This window comes from Hemiscyllium ocellatum, unplaced genomic scaffold, assembly GCF_020745735.1.
Source record: "Hemiscyllium ocellatum isolate sHemOce1 unplaced genomic scaffold, sHemOce1.pat.X.cur. scaffold_1026_pat_ctg1, whole genome shotgun sequence".
NCBI classification, from domain to species: Eukaryota; Metazoa; Chordata; class Chondrichthyes; order Orectolobiformes; family Hemiscylliidae; genus Hemiscyllium; species Hemiscyllium ocellatum.
The window spans coordinates 18,851-35,573 of record NW_026867645.1 but is presented as its reverse complement, the minus strand read 5'-3'; the positions used below and the strand labels follow the sequence as shown (position 1 = coordinate 35,573).

Sequence of the window (16,723 nt, the reverse complement as noted above, 5' to 3'; positions counted from 1 at the left end):
CACTTCCAATTGAGCTCCTGCATAACAACAGATGGAAAGTCAAGTGAAAAGGGTTCCATGATCCCTCTCGGACTCGCACGGCTGCGTGGATGTGCCCGGCTACAATATCAATTTCGCAGCAGATAATGATAGCCCATCAATCCGGATAAAAATCAATGGTAAGCTGAGGCTATCTTCTCAGACTCTTTTCAACTACAAATGTATCTGTGAGTGCGTGAGCATACATGTTCGCTTATGATTTGGTCAAATAACCATGAACTGCTTGACATTACTGCAATTTCGATTCTTACTTTGCTAAATGATTTCACCCATTGCTCGAAATAGGACAACTTTCACGTTTACACGGAACATGAAACACACCGGACTACAGGGAAAATAAACAAAGCTGAGCAGGCCGTGTTCCACATCATACCGTGCAGCATAGTTTCAGTCACTGTGTCTGTTTTGTAGAATAATAGTCCCAAAGAATGTTCTCCACACTAACACCGGAGGTAGCATTACAATCCGAGAACGACCGATCACATTGTGAGGATGCTCTGACCTCGGGGCCAGTTCGAGATGCCACTTTCCTTGCCTTTTATGCAATTGGCTGCAGGGATGTTCACACCTGGACATGAGCCACATCGACATCAACTGAGTTGGAAACCTGCGTGGGAATCGACGAGAAGCGACTCAAAAAATCTTGCTAAATTCCATGGTGCTTATTAGAAATGCAGTTTCTGTTCACCTCAATTTAAAAGGCAGTTTCTGAACAGAGGAACTGAAATCAAAAGCTAATTATCTCACCCCACCCCCACTCCGGGAGTGGTGCTAACTGCACTTGATTGCTTTTTGTTCTCGATGTGAAGAGCTCTCACGCCTGAGTCACCTTCACGCCTCTTGTTGCTGAGTGACTCAAAAAGAAGGAGTTTCAACAGAGCTGCAACTGCCTCACTTTCCCAGTCGCTCTCCCCGTTTACATTTTCCTGCTCATCAGTGATTTAATGAAAACCAAAAGGATGCGATGTTATTCTGCAGCCTCTTTGTCGATTCCTCCGTTTAAATTCCAACATGGCTTAGATCTCGGGGCGCACCTTAATGCTAGCTTTGAAAGCACAGGTCCAGAGCTTCCTCTGAGAGTGCAATTTCTTTCATTGCTGTTGCTGATTGAATGAGCCACTAACGTGCGAACTGCTCCAAAACATGATGCAGGACCTCTGGTGCCAATTCTCGCACTTTGAATAACGACAGACAGCTTCCAAATGAGGCCTTTCAGATACGACTTTGGGGTACATTTGGCAGACAGAATAGTTCAGGAATCCGTGGTGCACTGTGACACCAGCGCATCACCTTCTTCCCTGTCTTTGAACCGGGCCGCCTCAGCAAGGAATGCAAATGCAGTATTGCTCTTCGTGGAAGGATCGGTAACTACACTCTCAAACTGAATGGCACATGATCAGAAGCAGTTTGTAGAATATCTTTACAATGCTCTGCACAGTAATCAAATGGAAATGCATTGCATTTCACTACGAGAGCAGATTTGTTCAAGCAAATTCGAAGGCAGGTTTGCAGATGGGAAAGCAAGCAGGAAAGCTCCGTTCTTGTCCATGTAAAAGGCTGCAGATGAAGAACAAAACAGTTTCGACCGCGGGAACCTATCTTGCGGAAGGTGAACGTGCTGATCACTATGCTACAGAAACAAGCCCACAGCCGCCCCTGCTGCAGCTCAGTGGTATCCGACACTGAAAGTTGAAGACGTTCTACCTTTCACCTTTCTGTTTCCAAATGCTCGTTGTTTCATGGGAGTTGTTTAATTTTGGCTGTGTGGTATGCATGGACGAGATACACCGAAGTATCTGTTTTCACGCGGTGTAGCCCAATAACGTTGTGTTGCTTACACCGGCTTTAAAAGGATAACTTTTTAGCCGAGCTGGCCGTCGCAGTCTGTGGCACAATCATTTAGTCTGTTCGACTGCTCACTGGAAAGGTAGTATTGTGAAACACTGCAGAAACGAAGGACTTCCTTACTTTTGCTGCGACTGACCATACTCTGTGAAATTTTCCCAGATTCTCAGTTGAGGAGTTTTTGCAGCTGGAAATTACCTCAGAAAGCCTGTTAATTCGTAATGTCTTGAACGAATCGCAAAACAGAAAACATTTGGCACGCAACACAAACAAAACTGGCAAACCAAATGCATTTTCAGATACAGTGAGCATGAATGCTAAATGTGAGACACTCCGAGGGCATGAGCCGTAAAGTAATCTCACAACTAACAACAGGGCAATTCCAAATTACTTTTCAATGATACTTGAGCCTCAGTGCACCACCATATCACAGACAATGCTGAAAAGAGAGAAAGAAAGAACATAATAAGAATGGGCCACAAAAAGTGAATTTCACCAATCACAGTCTCGATTAGATTACCTTTCCCTTCAGGGGTCTCCGGGACAGAAACGAAGGAAATTGGAGAAATTCAATAGCATATGACATCAAAATTCATCGGAACGATTTTCCCACTCGCCAGAAAGCCAAATAACGATGAATCGACTCACCGCAGGACTTTGTTTCACAACAGCGATGAAATAGCAGTCACCATTCGGTTCCAGTAAAATCTCAACATGCTTGGAACGTAAAGCAACAGTAGAGATGTTTGCAATTTTCCACGCGGGAGACGAACACGATCATGACAGCAGAGGAAATTTGGCACTTTCCCACTCGACAGTTAATTCCCAGGGAAACAAATCGAATTTTGTTCTGAACGAAACAACATCAGTGGTGGCAACAGCATTTCAACAAGCTGCACCGTTGCAGTCGATCAGCAGCAATGGCAGTGGTGGGATTCGAACCCACGCCCCTGTCGAGACTGGAACCTAAATCCAGCGCCTTAGACCGCTCGGCCACACTACCAACTGCGCCAGTTCCCCATTTTCTTTCACTTCCAATTGAGCTCCTGCATAACAACAGATGGAAAGTCAAGTGAAAAGGGTTCCATGATCCCTCTCGGACTCGCACGGCTGCGTGGATGTGCCCGGCTACAATATCAATTTCGCAGCAGATAATGATAGCCCATCAATCCGGATAAAAATCAATGGTAAGCTGAGGCTATCTTCTCAGACTCTTTTCAACTACAAATGTATCTGTGAGTGCGTGAGCATACATGTTCGCTTATGATTTGGTCAAATAACCATGAACTGCTTGACATTACTGCAATTTCGATTCTTACTTTGCTAAATGATTTCACCCATTGCTCGAAATAGGACAACTTTCACGTTTACACGGAACATGAAACACACCGGACTACAGGGAAAATAAACAAAGCTGAGCAGGCCGTGTTCCACATCATACCGTGCAGCATAGTTTCAGTCACTGTGTCTGTTTTGTAGAATAATAGTCCCAAAGAATGTTCTCCACACTAACACCGGAGGTAGCATTACAATCCGAGAACGACCGATCACATTGTGAGGATGCTCTGACCTCGGGGCCAGTTCGAGATGCCACTTTCCTTGCCTTTTATGCAATTGGCTGCAGGGATGTTCACACCTGGACATGAGCCACATCGACATCAACTGAGTTGGAAACCTGCGTGGGAATCGACGAGAAGCGACTCAAAAAATCTTGCTAAATTCCATGGTGCTTATTAGAAATGCAGTTTCTGTTCACCTCAATTTAAAAGGCAGTTTCTGAACAGAGGAACTGAAATCAAAAGCTAATTATCTCACCCCACCCCCACTCCGGGAGTGGTGCTAACTGCACTTGATTGCTTTTTGTTCTCGATGTGAAGAGCTCTCACGCCTGAGTCACCTTCACGCCTCTTGTTGCTGAGTGACTCAAAAAGAAGGAGTTTCAACAGAGCTGCAACTGCCTCACTTTCCCAGTCGCTCTCCCCGTTTACATTTTCCTGCTCATCAGTGATTTAATGAAAACCAAAAGGATGCGATGTTATTCTGCAGCCTCTTTGTCGATTCCTCCGTTTAAATTCCAACATGGCTTAGATCTCGGGGCGCACCTTAATGCTAGCTTTGAAAGCACAGGTCCAGAGCTTCCTCTGAGAGTGCAATTTCTTTCATTGCTGTTGCTGATTGAATGAGCCACTAACGTGCGAACTGCTCCAAAACATGATGCAGGACCTCTGGTGCCAATTCTCGCACTTTGAATAACGACAGACAGCTTCCAAATGAGGCCTTTCAGATACGACTTTGGGGTACATTTGGCAGACAGAATAGTTCAGGAATCCGTGGTGCACTGTGACACCAGCGCATCACCTTCTTCCCTGTCTTTGAACCGGGCCGCCTCAGCAAGGAATGCAAATGCAGTATTGCTCTTCGTGGAAGGATCGGTAACTACACTCTCAAACTGAATGGCACATGATCAGAAGCAGTTTGTAGAATATCTTTACAATGCTCTGCACAGTAATCAAATGGAAATGCATTGCATTTCACTACGAGAGCAGATTTGTTCAAGCAAATTCGAAGGCAGGTTTGCAGATGGGAAAGCAAGCAGGAAAGCTCCGTTCTTGTCCATGTAAAAGGCTGCAGATGAAGAACAAAACAGTTTCGACCGCGGGAACCTATCTTGCGGAAGGTGAACGTGCTGATCACTATGCTACAGAAACAAGCCCACAGCCGCCCCTGCTGCAGCTCAGTGGTATCCGACACTGAAAGTTGAAGACGTTCTACCTTTCACCTTTCTGTTTCCAAATGCTCGTTGTTTCATGGGAGTTGTTTAATTTTGGCTGTGTGGTATGCATGGACGAGATACACCGAAGTATCTGTTTTCACGCGGTGTAGCCCAATAACGTTGTGTTGCTTACACCGGCTTTAAAAGGATAACTTTTTAGCCGAGCTGGCCGTCGCAGTCTGTGGCACAATCATTTAGTCTGTTCGACTGCTCACTGGAAAGGTAGTATTGTGAAACACTGCAGAAACGAAGGACTTCCTTACTTTTGCTGCGACTGACCATACTCTGTGAAATTTTCCCAGATTCTCAGTTGAGGAGTTTTTGCAGCTGGAAATTACCTCAGAAAGCCTGTTAATTCGTAATGTCTTGAACGAATCGCAAAACAGAAAACATTTGGCACGCAACACAAACAAAACTGGCAAACCAAATGCATTTTCAGATACAGTGAGCATGAATGCTAAATGTGAGACACTCCGAGGGCATGAGCCGTAAAGTAATCTCACAACTAACAACAGGGCAATTCCAAATTACTTTTCAATGATACTTGAGCCTCAGTGCACCACCATATCACAGACAATGCTGAAAAGAGAGAAAGAAAGAACATAATAAGAATGGGCCACAAAAAGTGAATTTCACCAATCACAGTCTCGATTAGATTACCTTTCCCTTCAGGGGTCTCCGGGACAGAAACGAAGGAAATTGGAGAAATTCAATAGCATATGACATCAAAATTCATCGGAACGATTTTCCCACTCGCCAGAAAGCCAAATAACGATGAATCGACTCACCGCAGGACTTTGTTTCACAACAGCGATGAAATAGCAGTCACCATTCGGTTCCAGTAAAATCTCAACATGCTTGGAACGTAAAGCAACAGTAGAGATGTTTGCAATTTTCCACGCGGGAGACGAACACGATCATGACAGCAGAGGAAATTTGGCACTTTCCCACTCGACAGTTAATTCCCAGGGAAACAAATCGAATTTTGTTCTGAACGAAACAACATCAGTGGTGGCAACAGCATTTCAACAAGCTGCACCGTTGCAGTCGATCAGCAGCAATGGCAGTGGTGGGATTCGAACCCACGCCCCTGTCGAGACTGGAACCTAAATCCAGCGCCTTAGACCGCTCGGCCACACTACCAACTGCGCCAGTTCCCCATTTTCTTTCACTTCCAATTGAGCTCCTGCATAACAACAGATGGAAAGTCAAGTGAAAAGGGTTCCATGATCCCTCTCGGACTCGCACGGCTGCGTGGATGTGCCCGGCTACAATATCAATTTCGCAGCAGATAATGATAGCCCATCAATCCGGATAAAAATCAATGGTAAAGCTGAGGCTATCTTCTCAGACTCTTTTCAACTACAAATGTATCTGTGAGTGCGTGAGCATACATGTTCGCTTATGATTTGGTCAAATAACCATGAACTGCTTGACATTACTGCAATTTCGATTCTTACTTTGCTAAATGATTTCACCCATTGCTCGAAATAGGACAACTTTCACGTTTACACGGAACATGAAACACACCGGACTACAGGGAAAATAAACAAAGCTGAGCAGGCCGTGTTCCACATCATACCGTGCAGCATAGTTTCAGTCACTGTGTCTGTTTTGTAGAATAATAGTCCCAAAGAATGTTCTCCACACTAACACCGGAGGTAGCATTACAATCCGAGAACGACCGATCACATTGTGAGGATGCTCTGACCTCGGGGCCAGTTCGAGATGCCACTTTCCTTGCCTTTTATGCAATTGGCTGCAGGGATGTTCACACCTGGACATGAGCCACATCGACATCAACTGAGTTGGAAACCTGCGTGGGAATCGACGAGAAGCGACTCAAAAAATCTTGCTAAATTCCATGGTGCTTATTAGAAATGCAGTTTCTGTTCACCTCAATTTAAAAGGCAGTTTCTGAACAGAGGAACTGAAATCAAAAGCTAATTATCTCACCCCACCCCCACTCCGGGAGTGGTGCTAACTGCACTTGATTGCTTTTTGTTCTCGATGTGAAGAGCTCTCACGCCTGAGTCACCTTCACGCCTCTTGTTGCTGAGTGACTCAAAAAGAAGGAGTTTCAACAGAGCTGCAACTGCCTCACTTTCCCAGTCGCTCTCCCCGTTTACATTTTCCTGCTCATCAGTGATTTAATGAAAACCAAAAGGATGCGATGTTATTCTGCAGCCTCTTTGTCGATTCCTCCGTTTAAATTCCAACATGGCTTAGATCTCGGGGCGCACCTTAATGCTAGCTTTGAAAGCACAGGTCCAGAGCTTCCTCTGAGAGTGCAATTTCTTTCATTGCTGTTGCTGATTGAATGAGCCACTAACGTGCGAACTGCTCCAAAACATGATGCAGGACCTCTGGTGCCAATTCTCGCACTTTGAATAACGACAGACAGCTTCCAAATGAGGCCTTTCAGATACGACTTTGGGGTACATTTGGCAGACAGAATAGTTCAGGAATCCGTGGTGCACTGTGACACCAGCGCATCACCTTCTTCCCTGTCTTTGAACCGGGCCGCCTCAGCAAGGAATGCAAATGCAGTATTGCTCTTCGTGGAAGGATCGGTAACTACACTCTCAAACTGAATGGCACATGATCAGAAGCAGTTTGTAGAATATCTTTACAATGCTCTGCACAGTAATCAAATGGAAATGCATTGCATTTCACTACGAGAGCAGATTTGTTCAAGCAAATTCGAAGGCAGGTTTGCAGATGGGAAAGCAAGCAGGAAAGCTCCGTTCTTGTCCATGTAAAAGGCTGCAGATGAAGAACAAAACAGTTTCGACCGCGGGAACCTATCTTGCGGAAGGTGAACGTGCTGATCACTATGCTACAGAAACAAGCCCACAGCCGCCCCTGCTGCAGCTCAGTGGTATCCGACACTGAAAGTTGAAGACGTTCTACCTTTCACCTTTCTGTTTCCAAATGCTCGTTGTTTCATGGGAGTTGTTTAATTTTGGCTGTGTGGTATGCATGGACGAGATACACCGAAGTATCTGTTTTCACGCGGTGTAGCCCAATAACGTTGTGTTGCTTACACCGGCTTTAAAAGGATAACTTTTTAGCCGAGCTGGCCGTCGCAGTCTGTGGCACAATCATTTAGTCTGTTCGACTGCTCACTGGAAAGGTAGTATTGTGAAACACTGCAGAAACGAAGGACTTCCTTACTTTTGCTGCGACTGACCATACTCTGTGAAATTTTCCCAGATTCTCAGTTGAGGAGTTTTTGCAGCTGGAAATTACCTCAGAAAGCCTGTTAATTCGTAATGTATTGAACGAATCGCAAAACAGAAAACATTTGGCACGCAACACAAACAAAACTGGCAAACCAAATGCATTTTCAGATACAGTGAGCATGAATGCTAAATGTGAGACACTCCGAGGGCATGAGCCGTAAAGTAATCTCACAACTAACAACAGGGCAATTCCAAATTACTTTTCAATGATACTTGAGCCTCAGTGCACCACCATATCACAGACAATGCTGAAAAGAGAGAAAGAAAGAACATAATAAGAATGGGCCACAAAAAGTGAATTTCACCAATCACAGTCTCGATTAGATTACCTTTCCCTTCAGGGGTCTCCGGGACAGAAACGAAGGAAATTGGAGAAATTCAATAGCATATGACATCAAAATTCATCGGAACGATTTTCCCACTCGCCAGAAAGCCAAATAACGATGAATCGACTCACCGCAGGACTTTGTTTCACAACAGCGATGAAATAGCAGTCACCATTCGGTTCCAGTAAAATCTCAACATGCTTGGAACGTAAAGCAACAGTAGAGATGTTTGCAATTTTCCACGCGGGAGACGAACACGATCATGACAGCAGAGGAAATTTGGCACTTTCCCACTCGACAGTTAATTCCCAGGGAAACAAATCGAATTTTGTTCTGAACGAAACAACATCAGTGGTGGCAACAGCATTTCAACAAGCTGCACCGTTGCAGTCGATCAGCAGCAATGGCAGTGGTGGGATTCGAACCCACGCCCCTGTCGAGACTGGAACCTAAATCCAGCGCCTTAGACCGCTCGGCCACACTACCAACTGCGCCAGTTCCCCATTTTCTTTCACTTCCAATTGAGCTCCTGCATAACAACAGATGGAAAGTCAAGTGAAAAGGGTTCCATGATCCCTCTCGGACTCGCACGGCTGCGTGGATGTGCCCGGCTACAATATCAATTTCGCAGCAGATAATGATAGCCCATCAATCCGGATAAAAATCAATGGTAAGCTGAGGCTATCTTCTCAGACTCTTTTCAACTACAAATGTATCTGTGAGTGCGTGAGCATACATGTTCGCTTATGATTTGGTCAAATAACCATGAACTGCTTGACATTACTGCAATTTCGATTCTTACTTTGCTAAATGATTTCACCCATTGCTCGAAATAGGACAACTTTCACGTTTACACGGAACATGAAACACACCGGACTACAGGGAAAATAAACAAAGCTGAGCAGGCCGTGTTCCACATCATACCGTGCAGCATAGTTTCAGTCACTGTGTCTGTTTTGTAGAATAATAGTCCCAAAGAATGTTCTCCACACTAACACCGGAGGTAGCATTACAATCCGAGAACGACCGATCACATTGTGAGGATGCTCTGACCTCGGGGCCAGTTCGAGATGCCACTTTCCTTGCCTTTTATGCAATTGGCTGCAGGGATGTTCACACCTGGACATGAGCCACATCGACATCAACTGAGTTGGAAACCTGCGTGGGAATCGACGAGAAGCGACTCAAAAAATCTTGCTAAATTCCATGGTGCTTATTAGAAATGCAGTTTCTGTTCACCTCAATTTAAAAGGCAGTTTCTGAACAGAGGAACTGAAATCAAAAGCTAATTATCTCACCCCACCCCCACTCCGGGAGTGGTGCTAACTGCACTTGATTGCTTTTTGTTCTCGATGTGAAGAGCTCTCACGCCTGAGTCACCTTCACGCCTCTTGTTGCTGAGTGACTCAAAAAGAAGGAGTTTCAACAGAGCTGCAACTGCCTCACTTTCCCAGTCGCTCTCCCCGTTTACATTTTCCTGCTCATCAGTGATTTAATGAAAACCAAAAGGATGCGATGTTATTCTGCAGCCTCTTTGTCGATTCCTCCGTTTAAATTCCAACATGGCTTAGATCTCGGGGCGCACCTTAATGCTAGCTTTGAAAGCACAGGTCCAGAGCTTCCTCTGAGAGTGCAATTTCTTTCATTGCTGTTGCTGATTGAATGAGCCACTAACGTGCGAACTGCTCCAAAACATGATGCAGGACCTCTGGTGCCAATTCTCGCACTTTGAATAACGACAGACAGCTTCCAAATGAGGCCTTTCAGATACGACTTTGGGGTACATTTGGCAGACAGAATAGTTCAGGAATCCGTGGTGCACTGTGACACCAGCGCATCACCTTCTTCCCTGTCTTTGAACCGGGCCGCCTCAGCAAGGAATGCAAATGCAGTATTGCTCTTCGTGGAAGGATCGGTAACTACACTCTCAAACTGAATGGCACATGATCAGAAGCAGTTTGTAGAATATCTTTACAATGCTCTGCACAGTAATCAAATGGAAATGCATTGCATTTCACTACGAGAGCAGATTTGTTCAAGCAAATTCGAAGGCAGGTTTGCAGATGGGAAAGCAAGCAGGAAAGCTCCGTTCTTGTCCATGTAAAAGGCTGCAGATGAAGAACAAAACAGTTTCGACCGCGGGAACCTATCTTGCGGAAGGTGAACGTGCTGATCACTATGCTACAGAAACAAGCCCACAGCCGCCCCTGCTGCAGCTCAGTGGTATCCGACACTGAAAGTTGAAGACGTTCTACCTTTCACCTTTCTGTTTCCAAATGCTCGTTGTTTCATGGGAGTTGTTTAATTTTGGCTGTGTGGTATGCATGGACGAGATACACCGAAGTATCTGTTTTCACGCGGTGTAGCCCAATAACGTTGTGTTGCTTACACCGGCTTTAAAAGGATAACTTTTTAGCCGAGCTGGCCGTCGCAGTCTGTGGCACAATCATTTAGTCTGTTCGACTGCTCACTGGAAAGGTAGTATTGTGAAACACTGCAGAAACGAAGGACTTCCTTACTTTTGCTGCGACTGACCATACTCTGTGAAATTTTCCCAGATTCTCAGTTGAGGAGTTTTTGCAGCTGGAAATTACCTCAGAAAGCCTGTTAATTCGTAATGTCTTGAACGAATCGCAAAACAGAAAACATTTGGCACGCAACACAAACAAAACTGGCAAACCAAATGCATTTTCAGATACAGTGAGCATGAATGCTAAATGTGAGACACTCCGAGGGCATGAGCCGTAAAGTAATCTCACAACTAACAACAGGGCAATTCCAAATTACTTTTCAATGATACTTGAGCCTCAGTGCACCACCATATCACAGACAATGCTGAAAAGAGAGAAAGAAAGAACATAATAAGAATGGGCCACAAAAAGTGAATTTCACCAATCACAGTCTCGATTAGATTACCTTTCCCTTCAGGGGTCTCCGGGACAGAAACGAAGGAAATTGGAGAAATTCAATAGCATATGACATCAAAATTCATCGGAACGATTTTCCCACTCGCCAGAAAGCCAAATAACGATGAATCGACTCACCGCAGGACTTTGTTTCACAACAGCGATGAAATAGCAGTCACCATTCGGTTCCAGTAAAATCTCAACATGCTTGGAACGTAAAGCAACAGTAGAGATGTTTGCAATTTTCCACGCGGGAGACGAACACGATCATGACAGCAGAGGAAATTTGGCACTTTCCCACTCGACAGTTAATTCCCAGGGAAACAAATCGAATTTTGTTCTGAACGAAACAACATCAGTGGTGGCAACAGCATTTCAACAAGCTGCACCGTTGCAGTCGATCAGCAGCAATGGCAGTGGTGGGATTCGAACCCACGCCCCTGTCGAGACTGGAACCTAAATCCAGCGCCTTAGACCGCTCGGCCACACTACCAACTGCGCCAGTTCCCCATTTTCTTTCACTTCCAATTGAGCTCCTGCATAACAACAGATGGAAAGTCAAGTGAAAAGGGTTCCATGATCCCTCTCGGACTCGCACGGCTGCGTGGATGTGCCCGGCTACAATATCAATTTCGCAGCAGATAATGATAGCCCATCAATCCGGATAAAAATCAATGGTAAGCTGAGGCTATCTTCTCAGACTCTTTTCAACTACAAATGTATCTGTGAGTGCGTGAGCATACATGTTCGCTTATGATTTGGTCAAATAACCATGAACTGCTTGACATTACTGCAATTTCGATTCTTACTTTGCTAAATGATTTCACCCATTGCTCGAAATAGGACAACTTTCACGTTTACACGGAACATGAAACACACCGGACTACAGGGAAAATAAACAAAGCTGAGCAGGCCGTGTTCCACATCATACCGTGCAGCATAGTTTCAGTCACTGTGTCTGTTTTGTAGAATAATAGTCCCAAAGAATGTTCTCCACACTAACACCGGAGGTAGCATTACAATCCGAGAACGACCGATCACATTGTGAGGATGCTCTGACCTCGGGGCCAGTTCGAGATGCCACTTTCCTTGCCTTTTATGCAATTGGCTGCAGGGATGTTCACACCTGGACATGAGCCACATCGACATCAACTGAGTTGGAAACCTGCGTGGGAATCGACGAGAAGCGACTCAAAAAATCTTGCTAAATTCCATGGTGCTTATTAGAAATGCAGTTTCTGTTCACCTCAATTTAAAAGGCAGTTTCTGAACAGAGGAACTGAAATCAAAAGCTAATTATCTCACCCCACCCCCACTCCGGGAGTGGTGCTAACTGCACTTGATTGCTTTTTGTTCTCGATGTGAAGAGCTCTCACGCCTGAGTCACCTTCACGCCTCTTGTTGCTGAGTGACTCAAAAAGAAGGAGTTTCAACAGAGCTGCAACTGCCTCACTTTCCCAGTCGCTCTCCCCGTTTACATTTTCCTGCTCATCAGTGATTTAATGAAAACCAAAAGGATGCGATGTTATTCTGCAGCCTCTTTGTCGATTCCTCCGTTTAAATTCCAACATGGCTTAGATCTCGGGGCGCACCTTAATGCTAGCTTTGAAAGCACAGGTCCAGAGCTTCCTCTGAGAGTGCAATTTCTTTCATTGCTGTTGCTGATTGAATGAGCCACTAACGTGCGAACTGCTCCAAAACATGATGCAGGACCTCTGGTGCCAATTCTCGCACTTTGAATAACGACAGACAGCTTCCAAATGAGGCCTTTCAGATACGACTTTGGGGTACATTTGGCAGACAGAATAGTTCAGGAATCCGTGGTGCACTGTGACACCAGCGCATCACCTTCTTCCCTGTCTTTGAACCGGGCCGCCTCAGCAAGGAATGCAAATGCAGTATTGCTCTTCGTGGAAGGATCGGTAACTACACTCTCAAACTGAATGGCACATGATCAGAAGCAGTTTGTAGAATATCTTTACAATGCTCTGCACAGTAATCAAATGGAAATGCATTGCATTTCACTACGAGAGCAGATTTGTTCAAGCAAATTCGAAGGCAGGTTTGCAGATGGGAAAGCAAGCAGGAAAGCTCCGTTCTTGTCCATGTAAAAGGCTGCAGATGAAGAACAAAACAGTTTCGACCGCGGGAACCTATCTTGCGGAAGGTGAACGTGCTGATCACTATGCTACAGAAACAAGCCCACAGCCGCCCCTGCTGCAGCTCAGTGGTATCCGACACTGAAAGTTGAAGACGTTCTACCTTTCACCTTTCTGTTTCCAAATGCTCGTTGTTTCATGGGAGTTGTTTAATTTTGGCTGTGTGGTATGCATGGACGAGATACACCGAAGTATCTGTTTTCACGCGGTGTAGCCCAATAACGTTGTGTTGCTTACACCGGCTTTAAAAGGATAACTTTTTAGCCGAGCTGGCCGTCGCAGTCTGTGGCACAATCATTTAGTCTGTTCGACTGCTCACTGGAAAGGTAGTATTGTGAAACACTGCAGAAACGAAGGACTTCCTTACTTTTGCTGCGACTGACCATACTCTGTGAAATTTTCCCAGATTCTCAGTTGAGGAGTTTTTGCAGCTGGAAATTACCTCAGAAAGCCTGTTAATTCGTAATGTCTTGAACGAATCGCAAAACAGAAAACATTTGGCACGCAACACAAACAAAACTGGCAAACCAAATGCATTTTCAGATACAGTGAGCATGAATGCTAAATGTGAGACACTCCGAGGGCATGAGCCGTAAAGTAATCTCACAACTAACAACAGGGCAATTCCAAATTACTTTTCAATGATACTTGAGCCTCAGTGCACCACCATATCACAGACAATGCTGAAAAGAGAGAAAGAAAGAACATAATAAGAATGGGCCACAAAAAGTGAATTTCACCAATCACAGTCTCGATTAGATTACCTTTCCCTTCAGGGGTCTCCGGGACAGAAACGAAGGAAATTGGAGAAATTCAATAGCATATGACATCAAAATTCATCGGAACGATTTTCCCACTCGCCAGAAAGCCAAATAACGATGAATCGACTCACCGCAGGACTTTGTTTCACAACAGCGATGAAATAGCAGTCACCATTCGGTTCCAGTAAAATCTCAACATGCTTGGAACGTAAAGCAACAGTAGAGATGTTTGCAATTTTCCACGCGGGAGACGAACACGATCATGACAGCAGAGGAAATTTGGCACTTTCCCACTCGACAGTTAATTCCCAGGGAAACAAATCGAATTTTGTTCTGAACGAAACAACATCAGTGGTGGCAACAGCATTTCAACAAGCTGCACCGTTGCAGTCGATCAGCAGCAATGGCAGTGGTGGGATTCGAACCCACGCCCCTGTCGAGACTGGAACCTAAATCCAGCGCCTTAGACCGCTCGGCCACACTACCAACTGCGCCAGTTCCCCATTTTCTTTCACTTCCAATTGAGCTCCTGCATAACAACAGATGGAAAGTCAAGTGAAAAGGGTTCCATGATCCCTCTCGGACTCGCACGGCTGCGTGGATGTGCCCGGCTACAATATCAATTTCGCAGCAGATAATGATAGCCCATCAATCCGGATAAAAATCAATGGTAAAGCTGAGGCTATCTTCTCAGACTCTTTTCAACTACAAATGTATCTGTGAGTGCGTGAGCATACATGTTCGCTTATGATTTGGTCAAATAACCATGAACTGCTTGACATTACTGCAATTTCGATTCTTACTTTGCTAAATGATTTCACCCATTGCTCGAAATAGGACAACTTTCACGTTTACACGGAACATGAAACACACCGGACTACAGGGAAAATAAACAAAGCTGAGCAGGCCGTGTTCCACATCATACCGTGCAGCATAGTTTCAGTCACTGTGTCTGTTTTGTAGAATAATAGTCCCAAAGAATGTTCTCCACACTAACACCGGAGGTAGCATTACAATCCGAGAACGACCGATCACATTGTGAGGATGCTCTGACCTCGGGGCCAGTTCGAGATGCCACTTTCCTTGCCTTTTATGCAATTGGCTGCAGGGATGTTCACACCTGGACATGAGCCACATCGACATCAACTGAGTTGGAAACCTGCGTGGGAATCGACGAGAAGCGACTCAAAAAATCTTGCTAAATTCCATGGTGCTTATTAGAAATGCAGTTTCTGTTCACCTCAATTTAAAAGGCAGTTTCTGAACAGAGGAACTGAAATCAAAAGCTAATTATCTCACCCCACCCCCACTCCGGGAGTGGTGCTAACTGCACTTGATTGCTTTTTGTTCTCGATGTGAAGAGCTCTCACGCCTGAGTCACCTTCACGCCTCTTGTTGCTGAGTGACTCAAAAAGAAGGAGTTTCAACAGAGCTGCAACTGCCTCACTTTCCCAGTCGCTCTCCCCGTTTACATTTTCCTGCTCATCAGTGATTTAATGAAAACCAAAAGGATGCGATGTTATTCTGCAGCCTCTTTGTCGATTCCTCCGTTTAAATTCCAACATGGCTTAGATCTCGGGGCGCACCTTAATGCTAGCTTTGAAAGCACAGGTCCAGAGCTTCCTCTGAGAGTGCAATTTCTTTCATTGCTGTTGCTGATTGAATGAGCCACTAACGTGCGAACTGCTCCAAAACATGATGCAGGACCTCTGGTGCCAATTCTCGCACTTTGAATAACGACAGACAGCTTCCAAATGAGGCCTTTCAGATACGACTTTGGGGTACATTTGGCAGACAGAATAGTTCAGGAATCCGTGGTGCACTGTGACACCAGCGCATCACCTTCTTCCCTGTCTTTGAACCGGGCCGCCTCAGCAAGGAATGCAAATGCAGTATTGCTCTTCGTGGAAGGATCGGTAACTACACTCTCAAACTGAATGGCACATGATCAGAAGCAGTTTGTAGAATATCTTTACAATGCTCTGCACAGTAATCAAATGGAAATGCATTGCATTTCACTACGAGAGCAGATTTGTTCAAGCAAATTCGAAGGCAGGTTTGCAGATGGGAAAGCAAGCAGGAAAGCTCCGTTCTTGTCCATGTAAAAGGCTGCAGATGAAGAACAAAACAGTTTCGACCGCGGGAACCTATCTTGCGGAAGGTGAACGTGCTGATCACTATGCTACAGAAACAAGCCCACAGCCGCCCCTGCTGCAGCTCAGTGGTATCCGACACTGAAAGTTGAAGACGTTCTACCTTTCACCTTTCTGTTTCCAAATGCTCGTTGTTTCATGGGAGTTGTTTAATTTTGGCTGTGTGGTATGCATGGACGAGATACACCGAAGTATCTGTTTTCACGCGGTGTAGCCCAATAACGTTGTGTTGCTTACACCGGCTTTAAAAGGATAACTTTTTAGCCGAGCTGGCCGTCGCAGTCTGTGGCACAATCATTTAGTCTGTTCGACTGCTCACTGGAAAGGTAGTATTGTGAAACACTGCAGAAACGAAGGACTTCCTTACTTTTGCTGCGACTGACCATACTCTGTGAAATTTTCCCAGATTCTCAGTTGAGGAGTTTTTGCAGCTGGAAATTACCTCAGAAAGCCTGTTAATTCGTAATGTATTGAACGAATCGCAAAACAGAAAACATTTGGCACGCAACACAAACA

The 16,723-nt window shown here is 45.1% G+C and overlaps 5 non-coding genes across 5 annotated transcripts; all 5 read right to left on the bottom strand.

The window, feature by feature from the left end:
• Nucleotides 1-2,805: 2,805 nt before the first annotated feature.
• Nucleotides 2,806-2,887, bottom strand: trnal-uag (transfer RNA leucine (anticodon UAG)). Its single transcript has one exon. It is a non-coding gene; the product is annotated as a tRNA-Leu (tRNA).
• A 2,831-nt stretch (nt 2,888-5,718) lies between these two features.
• On the bottom strand, nt 5,719-5,800 carry trnal-uag (transfer RNA leucine (anticodon UAG)). The gene has a single exon. It is a non-coding gene; the product is annotated as a tRNA-Leu (tRNA).
• A 2,832-nt stretch (nt 5,801-8,632) lies between these two features.
• trnal-uag (transfer RNA leucine (anticodon UAG)) lies at nt 8,633-8,714 on the bottom strand. The gene has a single exon. It is a non-coding gene; the product is annotated as a tRNA-Leu (tRNA).
• A 2,831-nt stretch (nt 8,715-11,545) lies between these two features.
• trnal-uag (transfer RNA leucine (anticodon UAG)) lies at nt 11,546-11,627 on the bottom strand. Its single transcript has one exon. It is a non-coding gene; the product is annotated as a tRNA-Leu (tRNA).
• Nucleotides 11,628-14,458: 2,831 nt separating this feature from the next.
• Nucleotides 14,459-14,540, bottom strand: trnal-uag (transfer RNA leucine (anticodon UAG)). Its single transcript has one exon. It is a non-coding gene; the product is annotated as a tRNA-Leu (tRNA).
• Nucleotides 14,541-16,723: the final 2,183 nt, after the last annotated feature.